Source organism: Pinus tabuliformis, chromosome J (assembly GCF_031772625.1).
Source record: "Pinus tabuliformis cultivar Carrire ecotype Pingquan chromosome J, CPIR1, whole genome shotgun sequence".
In the NCBI taxonomy this organism is placed as follows: Eukaryota; Viridiplantae; Streptophyta; class Pinopsida; order Pinales; family Pinaceae; genus Pinus; species Pinus tabuliformis.
Window position 1 is genome coordinate 937,274,971 of NC_142295.1, and position 9,013 is coordinate 937,283,983.

At 36.8% G+C, this 9,013-nt stretch overlaps 2 pseudogenes; both read left to right on the forward strand.

Moving 5' to 3' along the window:
• Positions 1-787: 787 nt before the first annotated feature.
• Positions 788-3,315, forward strand: LOC149229857 (uncharacterized; annotated as a pseudogene).
• A 3,393-nt stretch (positions 3,316-6,708) lies between these two features.
• Positions 6,709-7,549, forward strand: LOC149229858 (uncharacterized; annotated as a pseudogene).
• The last annotated feature ends 1,464 nt before the right edge of the window (positions 7,550-9,013 follow it).

Genomic DNA, 9,013 nt, shown 5'->3' on the forward strand with positions numbered 1-9,013 from the left:
ATCGACCTTGTGACACCTCCTACATCTGAATGACACCCCTTCATAATCCATAATCTGGATGTGGGTGAATCTTTTCCACTGAAAATTATTATGCTCCTCCAGTCCTTCTTTGGTGTCCAAGTACACCAGGATGCGTGCCAAAATCTTGTTGCCTGAGGTAATGAAATATTTATCATAATCAAGGAATGTGCCTAATACATTCCCAATGAGTGTAAAAATGTCCTCAGACCAAAACTCGAGGTCAAAAAGAGGACTCCATCTCTTAAGCAGCATGGGTGCCAATTCTATGTGCCAGTACCGTGAGAGGACCCATGATGTATAATCCTCCCTTTGAAAACTTAGAGCGAACCAGCCACGAGCCAGAGTGGTAACAGATGGGAGTTCACTGAGGATGTTCCCCCAAATCTTAGTGACCCAAAGATAGAGTTGGGCAGCCGAGTAAGACCTTCCTCTGACCCTTCCCACCAGAACCTTGTTTGTCATGTCCACTACATCACCCATTTGTACTCCTTCTCTGAAATAGAGGGACAGGTCCCTGTGTGAGGCTTTGACGCACTTAGATCTTCTAGATTTTCCCGAACGAGGGGTCGTCAGATGATCCTATAGGGGGTCCTGGGTACCCGAGGGAGCCTCCTGTGACCTAGGGTTATATGACCTAGGGTTTACAACCGGGGCATCGAAACAAACATATGAAATGGATGGCTGCCCAAGTTCAGCAATAGAGGTCGAAACAATTATGAAGTTGAGATGTGTGAATGGGGATTAACCCCAAAGTCGATACCCAAAGATGAGGGATGGGAAAAATTGGGCAGCAAGAGGGGTGGATCAGGGAGCAGATGATCGAAAGATGGAGTTGGAGGAATGCAGGAGGCAAGAAATTTTAAGTATGTCGAAGAGAAGGAAGGACGATCGAGACTTGGCGATGAAATTGAGAGAGATGAAAATGGCAGGCTGGGCATAGAGGTACCGGGGTCTGAGCGAATAGAGAGTGATCCCGGCCACAATGAATGAGTATGACCTGGGGACCCAAAACACAACACATCCAGCAGATAACTAGGGTATGTCCAAATGGGCTCATAGGGGAAAGGATCCTCCGAGTAGTCGATAACATCTTTCTCCATCACTGAAAAATGCTGCAACCAAAAAATAGAACAGAAGGAACGGGTCGTAGGGTGCGCTAACCACAATTTCAATGGAATATGCAGCAGACTGTCACAGTGAGATTGCAACACAGATTGGGTAGGGTGGATGTAGTTGTAGCTATAGTGAGAGTGAAACGAAGCCTAAACCCTAACCAAAATCCTTACCTCCTCTCCAGTTATTCCTGATGTGGATGTCATCGCTAGTTAGGATATCCACCATGTGCATCGATTTGATCATTTTGTTGAAGTGGTTGGAGTTTATTTCTAACCTATGGATACCACCCTTATTTTCTTTGAGTGATCTGATTAGGTTGAATTCCCCCCCCCCCACCAAGTAGAATTCTCCACGGAAAAGTTTACTAAGTTGTAGGAGAGAGTATAGAAATTGGGACTTCTTGGCAGGCAGATGAGGCCTGTACACTGTGAAAAGACACCTACGAATTTCTAATCCTAAGGGTCTAAAACATCTTGCCAAGATGTGTGCCACCTCAAACAATTTAGTTAATTTTGTCCCTATTAGGTTCCAGTATCACTAATCCTCTTGCAAATATTATGGTGTCCAGGGCTATGGATCGGCAAGGTCTCCAACTTTTGGAGGATATCTCATCCTTCAAACGTCAATATTTAAAATATATATCTTTCTCAAAATTAAAGTCTCATTTTTTATTTATTTTTTATTTTTTATAGGATTCCTCTTCATAGAAATAAATCGAATTCCAATTCCATTGGTGAAGAAGAGAAAACATTAACTAAATAAGATAATGATGCACCTATATCTCCATGCAAGCACAGGGCCTTGCACGACGCCCACATGCCATTGCTCTCACCCTTGAAAGATAAACACAAACTTTATCCTCAATTTTTGTTTCTCCCTTTGGCATGCTATATTTATTTCTCACTCTACAATGTGGAAAAGGGTTTTCCAATTATGTAGACTTGTGGAATATGTAGATTTCTTGAAGGAAGAATATAAGTTTTTATCAGGTGGGAAAAAGCCCTAATGACCTGGAGCTACTAAAGCTAAGGGTATTCATCCTCTAGAAAACTACAAATATTTACCATCGCGATAGGTTTTCATTCACTAAGTTTTTAGACCTTTCTTTTGGAGAGAAAACTACTATACTACATCAAAGAAATAGAGAATAATCCATAAATGGCTAGTAGTGATATTAGTCTAGTTCGTTTCCCTCGATATCTAGTCTAAATAGTAATGAGTTTTGTCACTTTCTCAAGGAAATGGAGTGCTCGATGGGCATTACAAGTTTAGTAGTTTAGGGTGTGCAAATATTTTTCCTCTTGCAATTAGAATAATTGAAATCCCGTTGGGGTTTGAATCACGAGACTTACATGAGGTGGGCTTCGACACTCATCCTCAATGCACGCTTTTTTTTTTGTTTAGCATTTTAATGTTATTTTCTTCATTTAAAGAATAGGAGGCTCCACCTTTTCATATTTCCATGGCTTACCTGGCATATGAAGAGACCCTATAGGGTGCTTGAAACATGCTCATATGATACCCTAAAGGGTTCTTGAAACATTTTCATACTTGCCAAACGTTGAAGGAGATTTTACTTTTAGAGAAGATTGGTTTCATCTGGCTTATGACTATCCATTCAAGCATGAAGTTGAGTTTCTTCCTCCATTAATATCTTATCTGAATGGTGATGTTCTGATTGAAATTCTTGTTGCAAATAACGATGCAAAAATACAAGTATAGGAGCCTTGTAAAAGGAGTGATTGAAGGATTCATTGAACCAAGCCTAATTTTGAAGGAATATTTGTTTCCAAAAAGAGTTTATATTGCATCAGGAAGATGGGTTGTATCAACATAAACTAGTTTTTTTATCAAGTGCATAAACAAGGAGAAATAAGGAAAGAGATTATCGTTGTAGTTATAGTAGGTTTTTCGATTATGTGCTTTGACCACAACCTTAAGAAACTATGGGAGAATGAATTTTCACAATGTGCTCTTCACACGGAGATAACATTTTTTGTCAATAACTATATATTGAAGAATGGGTATGTGGGGATAGTAATTATTGGGGGGTGGATGGAAATACAACCACGTCCTTACCAGGATCCATTTTAAGAAGCAATGGTTGTTGAAAATAATGCAAATCACCATCTAAGAGTAAGACAAAAAAATTGGAAACCAAATTCAACTGTATATTAAGAATTGATATCAATGAATGATGCACAATGTGTACATATAAATACATAAAGAAATCATTGATTCATTTTTCGGATATTATTGGACTCTAATAACCACTCACCATAACACAAACTAACCCAACATTAATCCTGAGGATTAGTTGTCTAACATTCCCCCCTTAGTCCAAAGGGATGTATCAAAGTCTCTCAAAAATGGTTTTCAAAGGATGACCACAAACTAAGAATGGTGGTTTTTAAGAGAAAACCACAAACGATAACCACGTCTAGAACCTTCATAACAGTTCTCAGATCAATCAAAAAACTCAAATCTGGAACCATCAATGTAGTTCCTTGAACAATTCAAAATCTAGAAGTGCTCATTCACAAACAACTCACTCAGCAAAAATTGAAGTCTCTCTGGCTACAACATTGGCTCTAACTGGTACAGGTTGTGGCTCAGGCTCACTTGTGGATCTTTGACTCAAGCTCACTTGACAAATATTTGAACATGTAGCAGGCCATCACAATTCTATCAATTCCCCCCTTGTCGAATATAGGGTGTGAAGATGAAGTATTCTTCACTGTAAGGTTGGTCAATACTCTCAAACATAACTTGTGGTATGACCTATAAATCTTCTTGGTTGTTCTGGAACAATCCCAAGAAGTAATCCATCCAAAATTAATTCTCTCTCTGGCAGTTGTCTTCTTTCTAGAACATTTGTTTGGATGGTGATTATGTTTTCCACAATGCTCACATGGGTGAAGATCAAAATATTGAGCTTTCACATGTCCAACTTTGTCACAATGTTGGCATCGATCAGTTTGTTCTGGAATAACACCATCTAGAAATCTAGCACTACGAAATTCAATAGGTTTAGAAAAATCAGGAATATGAAAAGATACATCCAAGACATCCTTGTTATATCCCAAACGAGTTCTATGTTTGTTATGCGTAATTTCTTCCCACGGCCTTATAAAGGTTTTGGGAATGATAGGCTTCACCTATGTATGCAAATGAATCTTGCATACCCTTTCCTGAATATAACTTTTCACTGCATCCAAATTTACTCCTGAAGTGGCTTCATTACTCTTCGACTATTATTCAATATCGACTTGTTGTACTTGAGACTTAATCTAGAGAAATTCAAATGTCTCCAATGCATCATGTAAAAAGACTCTAATATCAACAAGACTTAATTTGTTGATATTTATAGTTTCAACAGCAGTGGAACTAATGAGATTGTTTAATAATTCTAATACATTTTTAATTTGAGCCATTATAGTCGATCTTGGGTGTCAGCGACCACAAAGAATGCACCTGTTTTACAACATAAAATAAAAAGGAAAGATGAATAATGCTTAATTCCATATAGTTGCAACGGCACAATTAGTACCTTATCCTTACCCCATATAATGAGCACCAAAGGGATCTAAAAACCCAAGTTTGTTGTGAGTTATGTCTAACTTGCATGAATCATTCAAGCTTGAACTCCTTCGGTTGAAATTTGAGCACAAATAATGAAATGATAAAGGTTTACAAAAATATGTTCAGGAAAGATTTAGAATGAAATATAGTCAACCTTCCACCACTCAAAATACCTTGAATTTAAAATTAAATTGTTGTAAGGAACTGTAAGCACCCATGCATGGAATTTAAAATAAATATATGTTGAACTCCTCTCTTCATTGGCTGCTATACAATAAAAATATTATACCACAATTAGTTCAGCATGCATTCAACAACATAGGGTCTGTTTGGCTAATGTTTATGTAGAAAATTTCCTGACAGCATCTAATACCTACTTTCTCATTCACTTAGATAACACTGCAAATAAAAACCTAAGCTAAGAAGTTCATTACAACGAATCCAAGCAAAACCAATTCCAAATGTTGTAGGATTGATTCCCTAGCAGAGCACAAAAATTGGAAAGCATCGTGGCTCGATCATATGGCAGTTTCAATAACTAATTAACATATACATCAAAAATCTAAACTTAGGTTCTATCTCACACCCAGGTCTTCTAATTATGTGTATTATTCCTTGTTCTTTCTCCCACCAATTCACGAGATTCACAAGGCTCCTCTATTCATTCGGATTGGAACTGCACCAATATTCTCTAAAGTTTTTACATGGCATCTCAATCTACATGGTACAATTTTCTATCTCAGTATAAGCAAGCCTTCCTAGAATATTAGGCCCACATCTTCGTGCATTTCAATGGCAACATTTATGGTTGTAACACATACCAATCAATTAAAAAATGATAGTGATTTCTTTAAAAGATTAAAATATACCATCATGTTTTAATTATAACCAACAATAAGAATCATCATGGCCTAGTTTTCTCTGCCAATGATTGCTCAATTCCACAATCACTCCACACGCTGTCATTTGTTTCCTCGTGGCAACATCTCATGCAATGCTTCATAGTCACAGTCTTCTCTCTTGTTCCCAATACCACCCCTAGTTACTAGCACTCATGTTGGATTCTTTTCCATACACACTACGGAGCCAAGGATCTGTCCTTAATTCACGATGGCCTTCACAATATCCATCAACTATGGTTGTTTAGATAATCCAGGAAAAATCCAAATGGAAAATTCTTGATACAATTTGCTATTGCATTGTATTCTCATCAAAACCCTTGAAATTTTGGATGGTTGGAAAATTTTATTTTGCTCTATTACTCTATATTTTAATAAAATAATCTATATACTCCATTTATAGATCCAATTCAATGAATCAAGTGTGGTGTTGACAAGCCATCAACCTTTAAACTATGTTGAGATGGTCGCAGTGTTGTTGGAATCCACTAGCATGACTTTTATGGTTTTATTTTTATAATTTAATTTATTTATTTTAATACAAAATGACAGAGATACAAATAGAAGTTGAAAACCATCAAATACAAATTTTTGAATCTAGATCTTGTGCTCACTAGGTCCCGTCTCCTTCTTCAACAATTCTTCAAGACTTCAAGATCTTCATATTCTATAGCACGTGCAATAGGATGGCCTCTATGATACTTAGGAATCTCTTTCAAACAATCATATGCATTGAATATGCTTTGCTCGCTCATGCCTTAACCTCCAAGAGCAGTGATTTCTTAAAAGCGTGGAGTTTTAATAAGAAACAGGAACTTCATGAATTTTCACTTGCCACAATACTATTCAAAATCACTTCTTGATAACTAGCGCACTATGGGTTCTCAATATATAAATCTCACCCAACTATAAACCATTATAAATTCATTATCAAAAATTGTTAATACAACAATGAATTAAAATCCCTTAAGGCCCATGCACTCGAACCCCAATTTAAGCTTCTCATGTGATGCCACACAGTGGAACACACTGACAATACAATCCTCTTACACCATCCATGGCACACCAAACTAATGAGGGAAAAACACGCATGAACATGAGCGCAAAAGAAGGCCACAAAACTAGTGGCTCATACTATTCCACAGAGCAGATTAACCTTGGCTCTGATACCATTGTAAGACAACAAAATTGGAAAACAAATTCAATTTTATGTTAAGAATTGATCTCAATTAATGATGTACAAAGTGTACATAAATACATAAAGAAATCATTGATTCAGTTTCCAAGTCTCCTTGGACTCCAATAACCACTCACCATAACACAAACTAACCCAGCCTTAATCCCAAGGATTAATTTTCTAACACTAAGAAGTGCAGAGGAGAAAAATATTCCAAGGATTCTGCACTAAAGGTGGAGAGAAACGAAGGAACTACCACACCTATTATTCCTTTGTTGGGTGTTCTGGCATACAACGATGCAAAAATGGGAGTGAGGATGTACCACACCATGTAGCTGATTCATTAAAGTTGGTTCCAAAACACGACTACACGCTTGATTCTCATGCATTAAACAGTCGACATCCTGGAGAGGTAGAATGTAGAGTGTCCTGAGAATCCATTCCAGGAGTTATGCCACATCATTGGGATAGAAGGGAGGATATTATACTTGAGCTGGCACATGTTAGAAAGCACAAAACAGAGTCCCTAGAAAAGATGCATGGAAAAAAATCGTCATCCACAATTCACAAGCCAAAGGAAAAACATGTTTTGGGGAAGGATACAATAAAAAACATTACTAGTGCTATTGACAAGGTAGCAGAGTATGCTACATCTGGAAAAATAAAGAAGAGGAATTTGTATGCACCCATAATAACACATTTTACTCAGATCTAGTGGATTTCTAATGTAAATATTGAAAGATTGAGTTATTAAGTTCAAACCAAACACAGAAGATGATCCACGCAAGAGGAAACTTGATAATACTAAAGTTAAAGATCTACTTAGATGGGAACCCAAAGTGTCTCTAAGGAAGGGACTTCCCCTAATGGTTGATTATTTCCACCATCATGTTTTGTAGATTTTAAGGAGATTATAAATAACAAAAATTCCTCTTTGAATGATCGTTGAATGTCGAAATTCTCTACACCTTAATAATCAGTGTCCAACGGAATAACATGGCACTATTAACATGTAAGGACAAATATTATGCCATGAGAATCATAGTGATTTCAATGGAAAGTTTTGAGAATTTGATTTTGAATAGGATCAATTAGATAGAATTTCTTGATTATTTTTAATTCAAGGTACAACTCACTCTCCATCTTGTCCTCCATTGCATTTAAATGTGCAGTTAGACATCTAGTATCTACACGAGGAATGTAAATAACTAATATTGTTTAGATTAATATTATGATTTATGGAATATCTTAGCACCTGTAGGATGTTCTCTCATATGAGTGACCACTAAGTTCAAGGAATTTTTAAATGAGGGGTTAATGATGGGTAAGTAACCTAGTACAAATGCTTATAAAACTCGTGTATCGCTGGTTGCTACAACTTTTTTTCAAATAATCTAGCTCTGGTACCACATGTAAGGATCCATTCTGAATCCCTCAAACTTAATAAAGTTATCACAATTTCACAACATATAAAATAAAAAACATTTTTGACAATTTTGTATAACTAACAACAACATATTTAAAAAAAATCATTTATGGGAATTTTACATAGTTAAAACAAATATAAGAACACTTGGTTATGGTGGCTCAGTTTAGGTGCTCTTGTTGGGACAACCAGATGGAATGAATATGGCACCCTATCAACTAGGAAAGTCTATATGACTTCCTAGGCTAGGGAACTTGCACAGGTTCCTGAACTCTACAAAATCAACCACTTACTCTCTTTCCCACACCCTACCTCTCCCAAACCCCTGAATAAAAATGTCCCCTATATTCCATTTTTTCCTCAAAAACTGACCCTCTAACCTAAAAATATGCCCCCTTCTCTTCTCCAAGTTTCCCACATTGAAAACTATATAATAGAGTACCAAGGTATGAAATACTTGCCTTTTTATGCATCCTAATGCTAGGCATTTGTCCTAATACATAATTATCTTAAGTGGCTAAGCTAAAGTTGATGTGATTTTGTTGTGTGTGGAGATAGTGTTGAGTGGGAACCTCTTTGGCTTGTGAAGATTTCCTCCATACTACTAGAATATTCATCTCTCATGTAATTCCAGTGCAGATCATGGATCCATGCAAAAGGGGAGTACTTAAGGAAAGAATAAAAGTTTATCAATGAGTTGGTAACGTTCAACAAGCATAAAAGAATCAAGAATTAATTGTGTATCCAATTTGGTTAGCAATATCATCAAAATCCATATCATGACACTGATTG